Genomic DNA, 21219 nt, shown 5'->3' on the forward strand with positions numbered 1-21219 from the left:
AGGCGGTAAAGGAGTTGAACAAACAGGTGGTGAAATCTTCGGAAAATTATGTTTAACAACAAAAATTTATGCATCATTTTATGTAAAAGAAAATTAGTATTTACTCATTAAATTATTGGTGCTTAACTATTCTCACAACAAATAAAGTTATTTCCGTTTATACGCAAGCAACAACTGCTGTTGGTTAAGAATTTAAATCGCTTCGATCAGTGGTCCGCAACATTTTTTTAATCCGAGGCTTGCACCTATTTCTAAGATTAAGTTCAAAGGCTAGAACAAATATATGAAATTAAAGCACTATATTTTAATATTTTTAGATAACATATTAAAACACGGAAACGGAATTAAAACTACGAACCAAGAATTGTTTCTGTTATTTCTGCATGCTTTTTTTTATTCATACTAAGTTTCCGACTCTTTTTTTAGAAAACCATTTCTGACTATCTGGCTACAAATTTGCAATTATCATTTGTAATACTGGACAACACATGATCGGTTGTTGTGGAAGATTCGGGAACATATTTTCCGTTTCATGACACTGAACATAACAAGCCCCTCGGCTTCACGGGCCACGTAAGGATCGCCGGTCATAGATTCGGCACCAGTGGATTTTCGTTTAAAGTGTCAGGAATGGAGTTAATATTAAAAAAAAAAATTCTTTGACATATTCGTATAAGCTTAAAATCTATTTTCTAGTGACTCAAGTTTGTCTCAAAAGCTTTACTGAATTTCTACTGTATGCAAATTAAAACCTCAAGGTTTCAAGAGGACTTAAAAATATTAAAATAAAAGTTACTCGCCCAATAAGGAACTGTATGACGGAAGTAAATACGGAAGTTGAATGTGAAAAGGCTGGAGTTACAAAAGGGTCCCCATGCTGCACCTGTCGACTTCCTCTTTACCCCCGTTGCGAGTATTTTTTGCTTCGTTCTGCACCTGGTACTTTCATAAAAAAAGTGAAATATATTAAAACTGTGGTACCCGACAGAGAAGGATCATTTAATGTGGACAAATAGTAGCAGCAGGGAATGTTCATATGCAGTAGAAACTCGCTATTCGTACGCAATTTGCTTCAAAGGTCAGTTCGAATTGTGGTTTGAACTCTAAATTTTTAATTTTGGCACTTAGGGGAAGGTGGCCCAAAGCAGGCAGGTTAACGAAGAACGCAATACAGTTGTAGTTATTGGACTTTTATCGCAACAATTTACGTTTTATTTTCTAGCAGGGTTCTTGAACTTCAAAGTAAAAAGTGAACTTTGCATTATTTCAAACTCAATAAATATTTATTATCAAACATTACAAACACTTGAAATACCCGCTTATTCCTATCAGGGGGCATAAAGTGGGTAAGCTTAACTAGTTGTGATTTGGTACATTTGCCAATCAAATATGAAGTTATAAATGATTAAGTGACTTGACTAGCTAACTGCCATTATAAAATATATATATATATATATATATATATATATATATAAGTTATACTTATTCATTTTAAATTGAAAATTAAGTTAGCACATTTGTTTATAAAACATAAAGAAATAACTGATTAAATTAATAGACTAACTAATTGCCATCCTAAAAAATAACTTTTTAAAGTTATACTCATCCTATTGAAATAGATAATCTAAGACAGCACATGTGTCAAGAAATTATAAATAAATATATGATTAAATCTTATACCCGCTTTGCCCGGCACGTTTTTTATTTCAATAATTATAACCTTAAATTTAAAAACGAAATAAGCATCCTATATAGATGGATGGTGTCAGAATGTCGTAATATTATTGAAAAAAAAATTAATCTTCAACTTATCACAAGTTACATACCTTCAGTTTTTTTAAAGATATGTATCGTTTTTCTTATTTTAAGCCTGGTTACGTCATGCCGCTTCACTGCTGCTACGCTGTGACTGATTGAAAATCGGGGGTGTTCGAGTAAACACGACATTACGCATACATCGCAGCTTGCACACCGGTGGCATACAAATGCTTACCGGCTTTGGGTGACCTACCCGCTTTGAGCCACCATCTTCTACACCCCTATGCTTTTCATTTCCTTCCTCGATGTTAAGTAAGTTAGTTCAGCTATTGCGTTACAAATTTGTAAATAACCTATCTTTTTAACTGAGAAATATAACTTAGTTAACCGTCAAAAATACACTTGGACTTTTGTATTTTCTGAGAGAAAAGCCAAACATGAAATGGCTAGGTGCGAGGATCTCAGAGGGTTTCAAATTTTAAATGAGAGAAAAGCCGCCCCCACGCCGAATTGGTGTTTAAGTCACCTTAGTAACGCTTCGTCAGGAAGTGGTATTTGTGCATTTATGTAAGGGAGACTGGGTGTAGTTAATAAACATTGTACACTTTGATTTCTCTATTGTTTGTTACTGAAATTAAGTACCAAAATAAGATTTCCTGTAATATTGTAATACTATTACTATTTTTCTTGCAATAATGGTCTTAACACTTTTATTGACAAAATTTATTTCGTAGGGAAAAAAATATCTTCAATTTTTTTTCGAAATGTATCATTTAAGGTAAATACACGGGTAGTGGCCAGTGCTTCAGTAGTGGCCAAAGGTTACTTGTGTACTTGAAGAAAGAACTGATCAATAATAATGTGATTAATATATTGGTACGTACTTAATGTACTTTTCATATTGAATAAAGTTTATTCATCAGTTATTTAAATTTAAAGTAAGTAATGGAAATTATTCATGTGGGGTAAATGGCCACTACTGAAATTTTCAGATTTTGGAGTGGCCGCTACTGGATCAAATTTGAGGTTTGGGGAAAAAAAATGAAGAAATTGAGAAAATTAAAATTCTGGCACTTTTAGAAAATGGGACGATTAAGGAAGAGTAAGAGTTGGATTATAATACGCTCATTGAGTTTCAAGAGAGGCGGCAATTAATATTGTAGACCCGCAGTTTTGAAATATACTTCACCGTAGCTACTACTAGTGCGTTTAAACCCTTTAAGTAGCCACTACTGAAGCAGTAGCCACTACTGGTGTGTTTACCTTACGCCCAAAGTGGATCAAGTAGATACACAAATACATAGGCTATTAAGTTAACGTATTGAAAAGCGAAATGAAGTTTTTAAGAGTTGTTTAAAATGAAGATTCTCACAAAATATTTGAAGTTTTGCTACGAGTAAGACCATAAACGTCATTCTGACTTTACAGTTTATATGAACATGAGGATGGCTATCTTCGTCAAAATACCAGCTTTCAAATGTTTCAAGAGGAATTTCCGTAATTTCAGTTTTCCTTTTTTGGTCATGCAGTCTTAGAGTTTTTAGAAAACGAAAAACACTTAACGACTTGTGAGTAATACGGTATCAACTTGATCCAAGCGCGAAATATCGACTTAACCCAAACAACCCCATTACGTTTACTCAAATACGATGGAAAAACATCTCAGATTTTTTTTTTTTTAGGTTCAATCATGCCTCTCATTCAAGGGACAGAGCAGCCTCTAGCACATGGTGCCCAACATCCACTAAAAGCAATGACGCAACCCCAAATGCGCACGAAGACCTCAGAAGAACGAAAGCCCCTTCCCCTTCTCCTCCAAAAAAAAAACCTACCTTTGAATACGTCTTCCTAAAAATTTCAGTGCCACCGTCTGTACCAAACTCCATTGCAGTTAGTTGGGTACCCCTGATGTTGCTAAATATGATATTATTAACTCAAAACTCCGACAGTTGAAAACAATCCATAAAAATTTACTTTTGAGCGCGCACAAAAAAAAAGAAAGAAAAAAAAAGAAAAAGAAAGAAAGAAAGAAAAAAAAGAAAAAGAAAGAAAGAAAGAAAAAAAAGAAAAAGAAAGAAAGAAAGAAAAAAAAGAAAGAAAAAAAATAAAGAAAGAAAAAAAATATTAATTTGAATTCTGAAATTTTTAATTCAAATAATGCTTTTCGCAATCACGAGTAGCGACAAGACCTTACTCATTGAAGTTTTCGTTTCTAGCAACGGCTCCTGTCCCCCCAAGCCTGCCCCTCCTCATGGGCGGTTACGTGTGTATAGTTGTGCATGTGTGTGTGTTCGTAGGCGCTCATGCGTGCATGTGCAGGCTTGTATATGTTGCGTAGACCTGTGTGTATGCACATAGGCGTGTGTGTGAGTTTGTATGTATGTGAGTGTGCATGTTTATGAGCGTGCGTGCGTGTAGGACATGGACGCCACCGACAGGGGGAAGCGGATTCCGGGAGACAGTGTTCAGGACCAGAGGCCGGTGGGCGGTGGTGTTGCAGAGGCCCCTGGTCTACGCTGAAAAAGGAACAAAACGCCAAGGACGGTCAAGTGAGAACAATAAGCAATCGTGATTGCTCAAAAAGGGGGGGGGGGGAATAATAAAAACGAATTTTTACAAATACCCCTCAAACAAAAAAGAAGTTTCCCCAGCGTACGTAAGTCAAATAAGCATTAGACTGATGCTTCTTCAATAAACCCCCTATTTTCCTGGGCAGATAAGCACTCGAAAATAAAAGTCCTTGTATCAGCTGTGTCCTTGTAAAACTGTGCCAACTGCACCCGGTTTACCCTATATTAATGTAATATAGTAAGTAGTTGACGATTGGAAAAAATGATAATGCTCTAAAATATTTATGTAATTTGATACATTATTTCTTGCAACGTGAAGTAGAAAAACATTTACTCACTTTGCGCGACGAAAATTTCTTATCTCTCTGCATCAAAAATATTCCAAATTAAGAAGAAACTTAAATATTCGGAATATTGTACTTTTTTTAAAATCTTACGCGCCACATCAGCGGATAAGTCGCGGTTGTTAAAATTTAAAATTTTAACACGAATAATTTTTGGGTTACCTCTTAGAAAACATGGTAAATAATATCTCTAAGAGTACTAAATCTAACATAGCTGAAATAAAATAAAAACATCCAGCATCCAGCACTATTTGAATTTTGATGTGTTGAATTCAAATTATGTTGTTGGCTTGTGCGAATTGTGATAGGACCATACTCGTCGGATTTCTTGTTTCTACAAATGGAATGGAATGGAAATGGCCAAAAAATTTGCGCCCTTCAAATTATAACTGGTGTTTTTCTAAAGTAGGTAATACGAGTCATATCCATCAAAAAAGAAATTGTGATTAGGATATGATAATAAAGCTAAAGATTTTATGTCATATCCACTAGTACACTTATCATAAAGATTATTTACAGCGTATAACGTTACGTATTTTTATTTCTAATGAATCTTAAATGATGGGAATCAGTAATCTTGAAATTTTGTATTTATATAAAGTATTGCTGTTTAAGTTCATCTACATAGGTTCATCATTATTTTCCCTGAAAAAACGTAATTTTACTCAAAGAACCCCCTTTTTTTAATATACAGTCTGCTTGCGTTAAGCCCTGAAAAAAATAATAATAATTTGAATTTTGAAGTCTTGAATTCAAATTATGTTTTTCGCAATCACGAGCGTGTGTGTGTGTGTGTGTGTACGTAGGCGCGTGCGTTTCTGTCCAGGCATGAGTGTATGTGCGTGTGTATGTCTGTGCATGTATGCGTGTGTGTTTGTTACTGTGTGCAGGCATGAGTGTGTGGGTATTTGTGTGTGTGTGTATGTGTGTAGGTGTTTGTATGTATGCGTGTGTGCTTGTTACTGTGTGCAGGCATAAGTGTGTGGGTATTTGTGTGTGTGTGTATGTGTGTAATATGCGTGTGTGTTTGTGTGTGTGTGTATGATATGGACGCAACCCGGAGACGGTTTTCGCTAGAGGAGCAGCAACGGGAGGGGCCGGTCGATGGTGGTGCTGCAGAGGGAGGCGGGGGAAAATAAAATCAAAAGACGTCAAAAACGGTCAAGTGAGAACAATAAGCGATGTGATTGTTCAAAAAAAAAAAAATTCAAACCGCAGACGATTTGTAACGAAAATGTTTCTCTCAAAATAAAAATGAAAAACAACCGTTTTTATGGTTCTCTGAAAAGTCGGAGCAACATGAACTTTGGTCAAGTGAAGATAATCAGCAATTCGTGATTGCTCAAAAAATAAATAAATAAATAAATAAATAAATAAATAAATAAAAAAGCACAGTTCGCGTTAATTTTTGAATAGCTTGATAACTCCACCCATTGAATCCATTTTTTACTATTAGCTTGAGTTATTTTAATAATCATTAAATTATGCGTGCAATATCCTTTAAAAATCTGGTTAATAGAGTTTAGCAATTTATTTCTTCATTGAAATGAAAAATATTAAAATTAATTCAAACTAACCGAGAAATGAAAACAAGGACCACAAACTAATGACAGACGTCATTAAATGAAACGATTTAATCAAAATGCTTCATATTTTGTTCAATTACATTCAAAACTTAAAATGCATAAACAAGCAGCAGATTAACAAATATTTCGTTTTTTAATTATGTCATTAACCACACACATACATATCTTTGATTGACTCTGCATGCTGAGTGTACTTTTTGCAAAATTAAGCGAGCAATTTGGAAGGAGGTTAGAAATTTATTAATAACCTTTGAATTAAGAAATGACGTATGATTTTTAATAAGCAGCATTTACAAGAAAATTTTAATTAAAAACGAACATTAAGAAAATATTAACAAGGCATTTTAACTAATGTGAAATTGAAATTTCGCAAACGAGGCTATTTGGCATGGGAGTTTTTAATTTGGGAAAAAAGTGTCTGCTTAGCCATAAAACACATTACTCGCTTTAATAATGGCGTTTAGTTATAATTACGTAATTATTTTAAAGCAGCAACCCCAATATGACAGAATGATTAAAGCCGTGCCAGTGCTGCTTTTATGAAAGAAATTATGTTTTATGACGCAGTCGACAAGATTGCTTTTTGTTATTTCCACCCGAAAAAATAATAATAAATGATTTAATTGCGTTGTCGGGAAATTAATTTCGATGCGTTTTTTTTTTTCCCTTTTGTATCGTTTTTAATTTTTTGTGTCCATTAAAACGTTAGTACCAAAGACATTGCAGCAATTATTCATTAAAATATGTAGATAATTTTGTGGACGTAATTGCAGTTATTCGATGTAAAAACTAATTCGTTGTTGCTTAGGAAAATGATGAATGAGTGAATATTGGTTCATGAGCGACTAAAACTTTTGATAAAATAAAAAAGCTCATTTGCTTTTATGGAAATGCTGGTTAAAAAAGCGTAAATGTTCTCATTTCCGGCTTTAGCGTTTAGTAGATTAATTGCTGTCGCATGTTGTAATGTTTTTTTTTTTTTTGCTTCCATGGGTTAGTCATTACGATACGTAAAAGGCTTGGATTTCAATTATGCGCATTATGTGAAAGATTACTTTCTAAATTACTTTTGGGAGAAAGTCATCAATTGTAACTACAAAACTAAAGCCGGTAAATGTTTTGTAACATTGTATTATTAAAAATACGTTCAGCTTAAGCTGATTCCCTTTTTTTTGCATCAGAGAAATTGATCAAATTTCATACAGGGTGAGTTATGATAAATGGAAGCAGAATTTCAGTGTTTCAGCTTGAGATCTTTCATTGTCTTTTGGATGAATAGAGAGATAAAACTTTGTGCACTGTATCCAAGACTACAATCTCTAAAAGTTACTGGATATCAGAAATATGGCTTTACAACTTTTTTTTTTTTGATGATTTTGTGTCGTGGGGGTCATCCCCTCTAAACTGTCGACAATAGTATCCGTCCCGTCCCCATTGTGTTCAAACACTTAATGAAAAAAAGATAAAAGAATTCAGTTTTCAGCAGACTTTTCAATTCATTAATTATTTTTGAAAGTAAATATTTGAAATACCACTTCTTTTCACTGCCTATTAAACTAATTTTTTACGTATATGCCCGATTACATGCCATATTCCTGGCCGATTTGGTGCCTTTTATTGACACCCAAGCAGTTTCGGAATTGTTTCGTACCTAAAACAGTAGGTTCGTTCATGAAGAGGAGAGTGGGTCATTCTTCAGCTTGAACCCCCTCCCCCAAATGTCTGTCTTTCATGTGCCCCAATTAAGGCGCGGATGTCAATGACACAGATAAATTTGACGCTTCCCACCAGATGGAGGCACCTGTTCTCTCTTCGATGCGAAACAGCACTAGGGATAAAGTTTTTTCGAGGGCTTTCAAAGCCAAACAAATACCAAAGGGGTATGTTACATGCCGCAGCACATGGGGCTGACGATTTTCTGCATCTTGAAAATCCATAGACTGACCACCATGGGTCAGAACGCGGGACCGCGGCATAGAAGGCCAGCGCTTTATCACCACGCCTCCAACTGCCATAATTAAATACAGTGCAATTCCGCTACAACGAACTTCACGGGATCAGATACTTTGTTCGCTGTAACGAGAATTTCGTTGTAACGAAATTCAAGCGATGCAAAAGCATATTACATTGGGACTAAAAATTCAATTCGTTGAAACGGAAATGTTGTTGTATTGGTATTCGTTCTAACTATATTTCACTGTACAAATAATCATATTAGAAGTTCAATAAGTTGTTCAACAATTATACTCTATCTGGTTGCATGCGACGCGCTTAATTCTCCAAATGTGATGTGAAATCATTCAAGGAGTGTGCCTACCTCAAAATCCTTATTTTGGGGGAAAAATTTCAAAAAAAAATTTGTTCACTCATTTCATCGGATACACATTTAGAATTCCAAAAAAAAATTTTACCTTAGTCCTGCGATAATTAGAAGTAGAATTATGACCCCAAACATGCAGCGGAAGTGAAATTTCGGTAACTGGAAGTGAGCATCTAAAGAGCAACAGAAAATAAACAGTGCATTGGTACGGCGGTTCTTTAAACTTCAAACATTATAGTGGCTCAATTTCTTGCTTAAATGTTAAATTAAGTTTTTTATGTAACATTTTTGTCAATATGTGCAAACTTTGTTGTTTAAAATTAAAATCTTTAATTGAGATTTTAAATTTTTTTGTTCACGAAAAACCTGATTTATAAAAATATTCTCCAGACATTCAAATTAAAATTTTTCTCTATATTCTACTCGTTTTTTGGTATGTAAGGAAGCAAAAAATAGCTTGTCTTTATGTATTTGATACTTTTATGACTTTTTTATTCGAAAAATTGATAAATTGAAAGATCACACTGTGTACATAAAATTTGTCCAATTTCAGTAAGTATAAAAGGTATTATAACTTTTTTGATTCACAACACAATTAAATATTAAACTAACATATTGGAGGAATTAAAAATATTTGTTGTAATTATTATAAAAGGTTTAGAGTAAATATGAAGCTTTACTATATATTTTCTGAAAAATGGATTAGTTTACAAAAGTCAATGGAAAATCCAATTAAATTGAACTTCATTTCATTATTTTATTTATTCTTCTAACTGAAAACATGTGTGTTAATTAAAAATTTTATTTTTGTGAAGAAAACTGAAGGGAGACACATACTTTAAAAAGAAAACTCACAGAAAAAGTAAATTAAACTCTAAATTTAGGTAAAATGCGTACAAAAGTAATTTACATCAAAATGTATTCTTTAAAAAAAAAAAGACGGTTGATAAACTTTATTGTTTATATTTACCCCAAAGTATGGGGTAACACATACAATGTAAAAAGAAACACCTTCCGTGCACATCCAAAATAATAGGTAAGATGAAATTCATAAATAACACTTTTAGTAACCTTTCACATGACAAATGAATTGAAGTGTAGTTTCATTTTATTGCACAAATTTTCGGTTTTTTGTTTTAAATAGTTAAAAATTGGTTTGTTGCATAAGCAATTTAGATGCATTGAGACCAAATTTCGAAGACGGAAAAAAAAAATCCAACAAAGAAATGCTCGTTTTCCTCAACGCAGTACGACAAATGCATGGTTCTTGCATTGCTTTAAAAAAGTTTTTTATGCAATAGAATTCGACGACAATTAAATTACATGTTCTCAAAATACTCTGAAAGGAATGTAATTAATGTAATAATACGAATAAAAATACACATATAACATTAACAAACAATTGTCAGATAGAATGGGCTAGTTAACTTCATTCTTTGTTATCCAGAAAACGGCCGACACCTGCAAGAAAAATTTCATTGGAACAGATAATTCGTTTCGAGTAAAGTTGAGGTGTTACTTTACTCTCCGCGCGAAAAATGCAACCGTAATTCAATACACATCATTAAACACAAGAACGACTTTTTCATCATTGCAAACTCGAGCGAATAAACACAAGACATGCTTTTTAGAATTGAGTTAAGCCTTTTTTATTTTTCTAACTTTACTTTTTACTCCGCATTACGGCTTTTGCTCTACAGCCGAATGATTTTCTCCTTTTTCACTAATTACGCCATCCTAATGAACTAAACACACTTTCTAGTAAAACTTTTTTCAGGTGTAAAAAACTGAACGAAAAAAAGCAGTAATGGTAAGGAGCTTCTTTTTAAGCACAAGGACTTGAAATTCTTTTTTTTTTCTTTTTTCAAAGTTCGTTTTCTTCACAGGGGTGTTAATCAAGGGGCGATTGGACGCAAATTACATCTGCGACGTGGAACGGTCGACTGTTAGGCGTTAACTTAATTTCTAGAGCCGTGAATTCTTTTTTAAAGCCTCACTTTTTCGTACCCTTTTCTTCGACTAGACTTTTCCATGTTTCTTTCACAAAATGAGGACTAACGAACTATGATTGACACACCGTTCTCGAGTCTTCCTTCTTTTTTTCTTTTTTTTTTTACAAGAAAAAAAGAAAGACAAGAATTATGTGCAAAATTTTCTATAGTCGGGTCTTACCGTATTATTAAGAACAGTGTGTTGGCAAAGCAAACTTTTTAGCTGGTAAAAAGTTTTTTCTTTCTTCTTTATCCGCTTTCGGTTGTAAAGGAAAGTAACGGCTGGTGTTGTCTTTATCAATTATTTAGATTGTGTGCGATGGCAACACGAAGAAGATTGAATCTCAGGGAACTTGTAAAAGGGGTGTTCTAAACGAAAATATATAATGCGGTTTCCGCTGAATCTTTAACTTTTATTTCGACGGGAAGAATGGAATTTAAACTATGAATGTTTCTTTCAATGCAAGTTGAAGAACTTTATTTTATAACACTTTTTTTCGCGAAAAACTATGTCTGCCAACATAATTTTATTAGTATTCAAAAAGAAGATTTTAACTCAAGTTTGATGCAATACTAGACAAAGAATTACATTAAATTGGGTTTTCATTGCATTTGTCTTTGCAGGTCACTTTTGATTATTTTAAAATGCTTTTATAATACTTACTTTATCTTGGGTGGGTAAAGTTTTTTTAAAATCGTTGTCAAAAAAAAAAAAAAACTAAATAAGACTAAATACGAAGTTAATGTGAAAAATTTAACAAATAAATTTCAAAGCATAACTTAAGCAAATATAGAATAGTTGATATCCGGCTTTTGAAACTTTTCAAATTTTCTTTACCCTGAAGTATTTTATGTCAAGAAAAGCGACATAAAATACTTCAAGGTATTTTATGTCAATGATTCATTAACCAAAACTGAGAATCAAATTATTTATCAAATCAGAGCAACTGCAACTTTATTTTTGATTTTTCTTATGAAAATAAAAAATATAAACACTATATTTGTGCTGAATAGAAAAGTCAGACCAAACAACGTAAGTAGAAGCACAAATTTGTAAATTACAGCAGACACGTGTTTCGGCGTTACAGGGAACGCCTTTTTCAATGCAAAAAATAATGAGCTTATGGATGAAAAGACATCCGACAAAAGCCAAGAGCAGATAAGCATGCAGCTTAAAAGATAAAAACAGCGGATTAGCCAAACACCAATGACAAAGTTATAAATCGATCAGGAACAAATAGGAATGCAAGCAAAGGCCAGGAGCTTTCTCTTAGGTACGAACCCAGAAAGAAAGAATTCAATTGGACAAGGATTAAGCCGAAGCTTAAACAAAAAGAAAAGAAATTGTCAGTAACCGTGAACCGCAAGAAAGGAAAAGCAGAATGGAAAACCATGAAATAAAATAAACAAAAACAAAAAAATATTCGAAAAAAGGAAAAATAAAGATAAATAGAAGGGGGGGGGGTCAATCAAGACAAAAAGGTAAAAATAAACAAAGGAAGATAGATAAAAATGAATGGGAAAAAAAGGGGGGGGGAATGGGGAAAGGACAGTATTAAAGATATGGGAGCCAAATGTTAGAAAAATATGGAACTGCACTAAGATCGTTAACTAAGTTAGAACTGTTCCTCAAAATATGAAAGGATTCCCAAAAGTCAAGATCTGATGAATTGGGGCATTTTTGGATAATCTGATAAGAGTTAAAATCAAAAGAGTGATTCGAATCCCAACAATGTTGAGCAATACTAGACTTATTTAATTGTTGTTTTTTCACATAATTTTGATGCTCTTTCAAGCGAATTTCTAAAGCACGCCGAGTCTGTCCAATATAGGCAAGTTTACAACTACAATTAATTCTATAAATTCCACAACAATTAAGAGGGTGAATAGGATCTTTAAGAGAAGAGAATGAAAGTTTATTAATAGGAGAGAACACCACCTGGAATTGGAAACGTTTTAGAATCTTAGCAACCTGATAGCTTACAGATGGAAAGAATGGCAAAACAACCAAATTCTTTCTGATGAAGGTTCGGTTAAGAACATTAGTTTGGGATTTATTTGGAAGTTTTTTATAAATGGAATCAATCACAGTTGGCGGATAGTCTCTATCAATTGCCACAGCTTTAAGATAATTAAGTTCCACTTTAAGAAGTTCCGACGAAGAACAAATATTAATTGCGCGATAAACAAAAGAATTGAAAGCAGAATATTTTTGATTTGGAGGATGAGACGATAGTCTATGAGGAGGTAAAGAGACAGCAAAAGGTTTGCGATAAACAGTAGTTTCAAAACCAATTTCAGTACGAGAAACAAGTACATCAAGAAATGAAATGCAATTATTCCGTTCTTTCTCACAAGAAAACTGAATATGAGGATCAATGGAGTTTAAAATAGATAAAACCTCATCACTCTCAAACTGATTCTGGTTCATTAGAACAAAACAATCATCAACATACCGAACATAAAATTGGAACTGCAGTTTTTGGAACAGCTTAACCTCAAAATAATGCATGTAAATATCACTAAGAAGGGGGCTAAGTGGGTTACCCATAGCCAGACCATCTAACATAATATAAAAATTCCCATTAAAAACAAAAGAACATTGCTTAAGACAAGTACGGGTAAGGAAAATTAAATCCTCAATTTCCGTATTGGTGAAATGAAATTCAGAAAGTCTTCTACGAAGGCATAACAATGAACCCTCGACGGGAACGTTCGTAAATAAAGAGTTAACATCAAAAGAAGCCATTAAAGAATTATTTGGAACGAAACTATGAATTTTTTTAACAAACTCAACAGAATTTTTAATAGTAAATAAATTGTGACTCCTAAGGGGAGAAAACACAAAGACTAAATATTTTGCAAGTTTGTACGAAGCCGTACCAATATTGGAAACAATCGGCCTGAAAGGAATACCAGCTTTATGCACCTTAGGTAAAGCATAAAATCTATCACAATTAGCAATAGATGGAACAACAGAGCGTTTAACATTTGAAGGAATAGACTTAACAGACTTGACAGTAGATGCAATAGTTTTTAACTCTTTATCACTAGGATCTTTAGAAATTTCAGCATATGGCCCAGAAGAAATCAAATCATTAGTTTTATCAACATAAGATGATTTGTCAAGAACAACAATTTGGCCACCCTTGTCAGCTTTGGTAACAACCAGATCAGAATTCGAAACTAAGTCTTTAACAGAACGGCTAACAGTATTAGCAAATACAGGTTTAGAAATTTTCGAGTTAAAGTCAATATTAGAAGCTATAAGATGCCGAATCGAATCTTTTTGAGAGGAAGTTAAGGCAGTAAATTTAAAAGCTTTCTCAACAGGAGCAATAAGCTTTGAAAAAGAAGGATTAACACTCACAGCAAAATTATCATTACATTTTAGAGCCTCAATTTGAGAATTACATAATGGAACGCTAGAAAGATTAACAACAACATTCTTATTAACAACAGGTAAATTATCAAGAGGAACGACATGAGAAGATTTACAAAGCATTGCTAATTTCTTTTTCAAAACAATTTGATGTTTATCAGAGGAACGAAGGGTTCTAGACCAAGAATTTCTGTCAATAATGTTAAAGTTGGGAATGGAATTAGAAACCGAAAGATGTAAATCATAAAGTTCACGTTCAATAAACGATAAATGTTTCCTAGTTTCCTGGATCGAAGCTCTGAGTAAAGCCAATTTCGACCGAAAGATTACTTTGTCAATTTTTACAGAACATGGTAAATTACATTCAAAGAAATGAACTTCGGAATAATTTTCTTGCGCCTACACTCTTGAAGAAATTTTAAATGGTTCAAAAAACGAAATTTCTTAATCCGAAGATTGGCAAACCTATTGATTTGAGACATAATCAAAAGCAAAACCAAAACAAATGAAAATAAACAAAATCAAACAATAACAGAATGAATAAGAAACAAGAAGTAAAAAGTCACGATCAAAATACAACAATAGACAAAAATTCCGAAAACAAAAACAAAAACACAAATTGCATAAAAGGCGGAAAATGTAAACGTAAGGCCCGTTTAAGCCACAAATAAGATAAATAAATACCTTTGTGCTGAATAGAAAAGTCAGACCAAACAACGTATGTAGAAGCACAAATTTGTAAATTACAGCAGACACGTGTTTCGGCGTTATAGGGAACGCCTTTTTCAATGCAAAAAATAATGAGCTTATGGATGAAAAGACATCCGACAAAAGCCAAGAGCAGATAAGCATGCAGCTTAAAAGATAAAAACAGCGGATTAGCCAAACACCAATGACAAAGTTATAAATCGATCAGGAACCAATAGGAATGCAAGCAAAGGCCAGGAGCTTTCTCTTAGGTACGAACCCAGAAAGAAAGAATTCAATTGGACAAGGATTAAGCCGAAGCTTAAACAAAAAGAAAAGAAATTGTCAGTAACCGTGAACCGCAAGAAAGGAAAAGCAGAATGGAAAACCATGAAATAAAATAAACAAAAACAAAAAATATTCGAAAAAAGGAAAAATAAAGATAAAAATAGAAGGGGGGGGGGGTGTCAATCAAGACAAAAAGGTAAAAATAAACAAAGGAAGATAGATAAAAATGAATGGAAAAAGGGGGGGGGAATGGGGTAAGTATTAAAGATATGGAAGGCCAAATGTTAGAAAAATATGGAACTGCACTAAGATCGTTTACTAAGTTAGAACTGTTCCTCAAAATATGAAAGGATTCCCAAAAGTCAAGATTTGATGAATTGGGGCATTTTTGGATAATCTGATATGAGTTAAAATCAAAAGAGTGATTCGAATCCCAACAATGTTGAGCAATACTAGACTTATTTAATTGTTGTTTTTTCACATAATTTTGATGCTCTTTCAAGCGAATTTTTAAAGCACGCCGAGTCTGTCCAATCTATTGTTGTATTTTGATCGTGACTTTTTACTTCTTGTTTCTTATTCATTCTGTTATTGTTTGATTTTGTTTATTTTCATTTGTTTTGGTTTTGCTTTTGATTATGTCTCAAATCAATAGGTTTGCCAATCTTCGGATTAAGAAATTTCGTTTTTTGAACCATTTAAAATTTCTTCAAGAGTGTAGGCGCAAGAAAATTATTCCGAAGTTCATTTCTTTGAAATGTAATTTACCATGTTCTGTAAAAATTGACAAAGTAATCTTTCGGTCGAAATTGGCTTTACTCATAGCTTCGATCCAGGAAACTAGGAAACATTTATCGTTTATTGAACGTGAACTTAATGATTTACATCTTTCCGTTTCTAATTCCATTCCCAACTTTAACATTATTGACAGAAATTCTTGGTCTACAACCCTTCGTTCCTCTGATAAACATCAAATTGTTTTGAAAAAGAAATTAGCAATGCTTTGTAAATCTTCTCATGTCGTTCCTCTTGATAATTTACCTGTTGTTAATAAGAATGTTGTTGTTAATCTTTCTAGCGTTCTATTATGTAATTCTCAAATTGAGGCTCTAAAATGTAATGATAATTTTGCTGTGAGTGTTAATCCTTCTTTTTCAAAGCTTATTGCTCCTGTTGAGAAAGCTTTTAAATTTACTGCCTTAACTTCCTCTCAAAAAGATTCGATTCGGCATCTTATAGCTTCTAATATTGACTTTAACTCGAAAATTTCTAAACCTGTATTTGCTAATACTGTTAGCCGTTCTGTTAAAGACTTAGTTTCGAATTCTGATCTGGTTGTTACCAAAGCTGACAAGGGTGGCCAAATTGTTGTTCTTGACAAATCATCTTATGTTGATAAAACTAATGATTTGATTTCTTCTGGGCCATATGCTCAAATTTCTAAAGATCCTAGTGATAAAGAGTTAAAAACTATTGCATCTGCTGTCAAGTCTGTTAAGTCTATTCCTTCAAATGTTAAACGCTCTGTTGTTCCATCTATTGCTAATTGTGCTAGATTTTATGCTTTAACTAAGGTGCATAAAGCTGGTATTCCTTTCAGGCCGATTGTTTCCAATATTGGTACGGCTTCGTACAAACTTGCAAAATATTTAGTCTCTGTGTTTTCTCCCCTTAGGAGTCACAATTTATTTACTATTAAAAATTCTGTTGAGTTTGTTAAAAAAATTCATAGTTTCGTTCCAAATAATTCTTTTATGGCTTCTTTTGATGTTAACTCTTTATTTACGAACGTTCCAGTCGAGGGTTCATTGTTATGCCTTCGTAGAAGACTTTCTGAATTTCATTTCACCAATACGGAAATTGAGGATTTAATTTTCCTTACCCGTACTTGTCTTAAGCAATGTTCTTTTGTTTTTAATGGGAATTTTTATATTATGTTAGATGGTCTGGCTATGGGTAACCCACTTAGCCCCATTCTTAGTGATATTTACATGCATTATTTTGAGGTTAAGCTGTTCCAAAAACTGCAGTTCCAATTTTATGTTCGGTATGTTGATGATTGTTTTGTTCTAATGAACCAGAATCAGTTTGAGAGTGATGAGGTTTTATCTATTTTAAACTCCATTGATCCTCATATTCAGTTTTCTTGTGAGAAAGAACGGAATAATTGCATTTCATTTCTTGATGTACTTGTTTCTCGTACTGAAATTGGTTTTGAAACTACTGTTTATCGCAAACCTTTTGCTGTCTCTTTACCTCCTCATAGACTATCGTCTCATCCTCCAAATCAAAAATATTCTGCTTTCAATTCTTTTGTTTATCGCGCAATTAATATTTGTTCTTCGTCGGAACTTCTTAAAGTGGAACTTAATTATCTTAAAGCTGTTGCAATTGATAGAGACTATCCACCAACTTTGATTGATTCCATTTATAAAAAACTTTCAAATAAATCCCAAACTAATGTTCTTAACCGAACCTTCATCAGAAAGAATTTGGTTGTTTTGCCATTCTTTCCATCTGTAAGCTATCAGGTTGCTAAGATTCTAAAACGTTTCCAATTCCAGGTGGTGTTCTCTCCTATTAATAAACTTTCATTCTCTTCTCTTAAAGATCCTATTCACCCTCTTAATTGTTGTGGAATTTATAGAATTAATTGTAGTTGTAAACTTGCCTATATTGGACAGACTCGGCGTGCTTTAAAAATTCGCTTGAAAGAGCATCAAAATTATGTGAAAAAACAACAATTAAATAAGTCTAGTATTGCTCAACATTGTTGGGATTCGAATCACTCTTTTGATTTTAACTCTTATCAGATTATCCAAAAATGCCCCAATTCATCAGATCTTGACTTTTGGCAATCCTTTCATATTTTGAGGAACAGTTCTAACTTAGTTAACGATCTTAGTGCAGTTCCATATTTTTCTAACATTTGGCTCCCATATCTTTAATACTGTCCTTTCCCCATCCCCCCCCTTTTTTCCCATTCATTTTATCTATCTTCCTTTGTTTATTTTTACCTTTTTGTCTTGATTGACACCCCCCCCTTCTATTTATCTTTATTTTTCCTTTTTTCGAATATTTTTTGTTTTTGTTTATTTTATTTCATGGTTTTCCATTCTGCTTTTCCTTTCTTGTGGTTCACGGTTACTGACAATTTCTTTTCTTTTTGTTTAAGCTTCGGCTTAATCCTTGTCTAATTGAATTCTTTCTTTCTGGGTTCGTACCTAAGAGAAAGCTCCTGGCCTTTGCTTGCATTCCTATTGGTTCCTGATCGATTTATAACTTTGTCATTGGTGTTTGGCTAATCCGCTGTTTTTATCTTTTAAGCTGCATGCTTATCTGCTCTTGGCTTTTGTCGGATGTCTTTTCATCCATAAGCTCATTATTTTTTGCATTGAAAAAGGCGTTCCCTGTAACGCCGAAACACGTGTCTGCTGTAATTTACAAATTTGTGCTTCTACTCACGTTGTTTGGTCTGACTTTACTATATTTGTGTTTTAAGGCATCCATATTAAACGTAAATTAACCTGCTTGACAAAGAGCAAATATTTCCTTCTATCAATGGCATAAGATATTCTGGACATTAAATGAACACTTAAGCAAAATTTCACCATGAGAAGCTCATAATATCGCGTTCCATTCCACAGAAAAAGGTGCATTTTGTCCTACACGTGACAGATCATATATTTTATCAAAAACAATGATTTAAAAGGGCTATGAACAAAATATTCCTTCTCAAGAAATCACACTTTTGATTTCTTGAGCAATAAAATTTTCTTTTCAAAGTAACATTTTATTATAATACTAGTGGTACCCGCACGGCTTTGCTCGTAATAGAAAATTAAAAGGCCTTTTGGTTCGCCTGTATATTTACAAATAATGTATGGTGAATTTTCTCGCCAATTGGCTTGTACCCATGTTACGGTTCCACGTTATGATAATTTCGTAATTTACTCGTCCATTTTATGATATTTTTGTTCTTAAAATTGAATTAGAAAAAGAACAACATCGAATTTTCGAAAAATCGCTTCAAGGTGCACACCCCCATGGTACAAACTAACTTTGTGCCAAATTTCATGAAAATCGGCCGAACGGTCTAGGCGCTATGCGCGTCACAGAGATCCTGACAGACAGAGTTCCGGACAGACAGAGGGACATTCAGCTTTATTATTAGTAAAGAAAAGATATGAGCTGTCACGTGCGGCAGAAAATGGGGACTGTTTCTTAGAACATCCATTTAGCGTTTGGTACATGTGATTAACACATTCTTATTGATAGATGTATTTATTAAAAAAGAAACAGGGAGAATTTTTGTAAATCTGCTTCGGATTTTTTTTTTTTTTTTTTGGGGGGGGGGGAGGATTTATGTGTAAAGTGGTTCATTAAACTGGTAATTAACAACGTCTAACCATTTTAAAAACATAAAAATTCTTAGTTGATGGAAATGTATAGAAGGAAGTTACTGTTTCCAATTCATATAAAACAAAAAAAAGCGTTTTTGAAACCTTATATATATATATAAAAAAAAATAATAGTGTTTATTTACTGTTTGGATTACAATTCGAAATTTTATACTGAAGGATTGTTTAAACTGCAACTAAATAGCGGTACTTACGCAGGTCTAAATGAAATTTCATCATTTTTGGAGTTTCCTGGATCTCTGGTGTGGCATTATGGGTTAGCTGCATAGCAATGATTAAGGTTGAAGATCTACCCCAAACAAGTCAGATACAGGACATGAAGCCAGGTCTTCAGGTATAATACTATCAGAAACAGAAAACAGGAAGCTATGATTTAAGATGAAGTTCATTAACAGTCAAATAGAGTCAGAGTAATTAAAAAGTCATGAAAGAATAAAATTTGACTACAAAAATTCAGTGATTTGTATTAATTAAGCATTCATGATTTATTTTTCTTAGATTCAGTGGCATCACATTTCCACAACACAATTAGCCAAATGCATCATTTTAGTTTCGTATTGACTTTTTCAAAATGTAAATGTTTCAAAATTTTAGGCAATTGCTTTACCATTGTTTGTGTGATTTCTACCTCTTTCTTTCTACTAGGTTTTTTTTCAAGATAATGTACTTCTGAAATAATCCTGCAATCGAAAATGTAATTTTTAATCATCTTCACTGTGACTTTGTTATTCGTTATTTTTGATGGGATCAGATTCTTCTTCAATAACAATTTTCATATCCATTGAACTTAAGTACGATACTAACTAAACTAATTAAACGAAGATACTCGAATTCACCTCTAATAACGCTTAATAGTAATATCACTGTCGCATATTTTCTGGAACAAGTTTTTCGCAATAAGTTTTGCAAGTATTGACAGAAAATATTTTTGCAATTGAAGATCTCGGCGCATGAAGGGAAGCACTCCCACATTGGGAAAACTTCCAGGAATCCTAAAACAAATCTTTAAAATTCACTTTTAAAGAAAGTCTTTATACTTAATATTATGTTAGGATTTGTCTCCATGAGACCAACTTAAATGATATTTTAATAAAATATAAATGTTCCTGATGTGTTACTTGTTACATATTGGTGCTTTTCCATTCTATATTGAAATGAATTTCCTTTTCTTCTATGAATCTAAATATTATTCGATTCTATTAAGGGGTCACAGTAACTTTCGAACATTTTTTTTTTTAAGTTTAAGTAAATTTTATATTTTTTTGAAACCATAACATGCGTACTTATTTCTTAATCAATAATTTATTTTCAAAATTTAAAAATATTGCCTATTTTTTGTAAAAATTCAAAAAATTGAAGAAAAGTTCAATTTTTTGAAATCTCTAAGGCTTTTTTTATTTTTGCACTAATTATTTTTTTTTTTTTGCTTAACGATCACTATAATCATTTCTAAAAATATGTGCATTCATTTGCTTATGAGTTTATTAGAAAATTTATTGTGGTTAACTATGTAAAAAATCAAAGCTTTTTTTTAAAATAAAAATTGGTTTTTGAAGGTTTAACATGCTCTAAACATTTGAGTAATTTAGAAAATGCTTATCCAATGCACAGTTTTGTCAAATATGTTATCAAAATTGCAAAAAGTATTACTTTAAAGCTGTATCTTTTATAGAAAAAAATCCTTAGGGATTCTAATGACATGAAAACGCAAAAATGCCATCATCGAGAAAAAGCAGTTTCAAGTTTTTCTTTTGCATAAGAACACATAGCGAGTATGGCCTAAACCACTCATAACGTTTTAAATATTTGAACTAAAGCAATGAAACTTTTTCCCAGTGTTCAGAATAGTTTTTAGTTTTGAAATAAGCAATC

At 32.8% G+C, this 21219-nt stretch overlaps 1 long non-coding RNA gene across 1 annotated transcript in view; it reads right to left on the reverse strand.

Moving 5' to 3' along the window:
* LOC129226059 (uncharacterized) overlaps nt 1–21219 on the reverse strand; it is a 272294-nt gene that overhangs the window by 35948 nt on the left and 215127 nt on the right. Inside the window, exon 3 of the long non-coding RNA XR_008580765.1 lies at nt 19542–19689. This is a non-coding gene — a long non-coding RNA (uncharacterized LOC129226059). The remainder of the gene's footprint in view (nt 1–19541; nt 19690–21219) is intronic.

This window comes from Uloborus diversus, chromosome 7 (genome assembly GCF_026930045.1).
Source record: "Uloborus diversus isolate 005 chromosome 7, Udiv.v.3.1, whole genome shotgun sequence".
Taxonomy (NCBI): Eukaryota; Metazoa; Arthropoda; class Arachnida; order Araneae; family Uloboridae; genus Uloborus; species Uloborus diversus.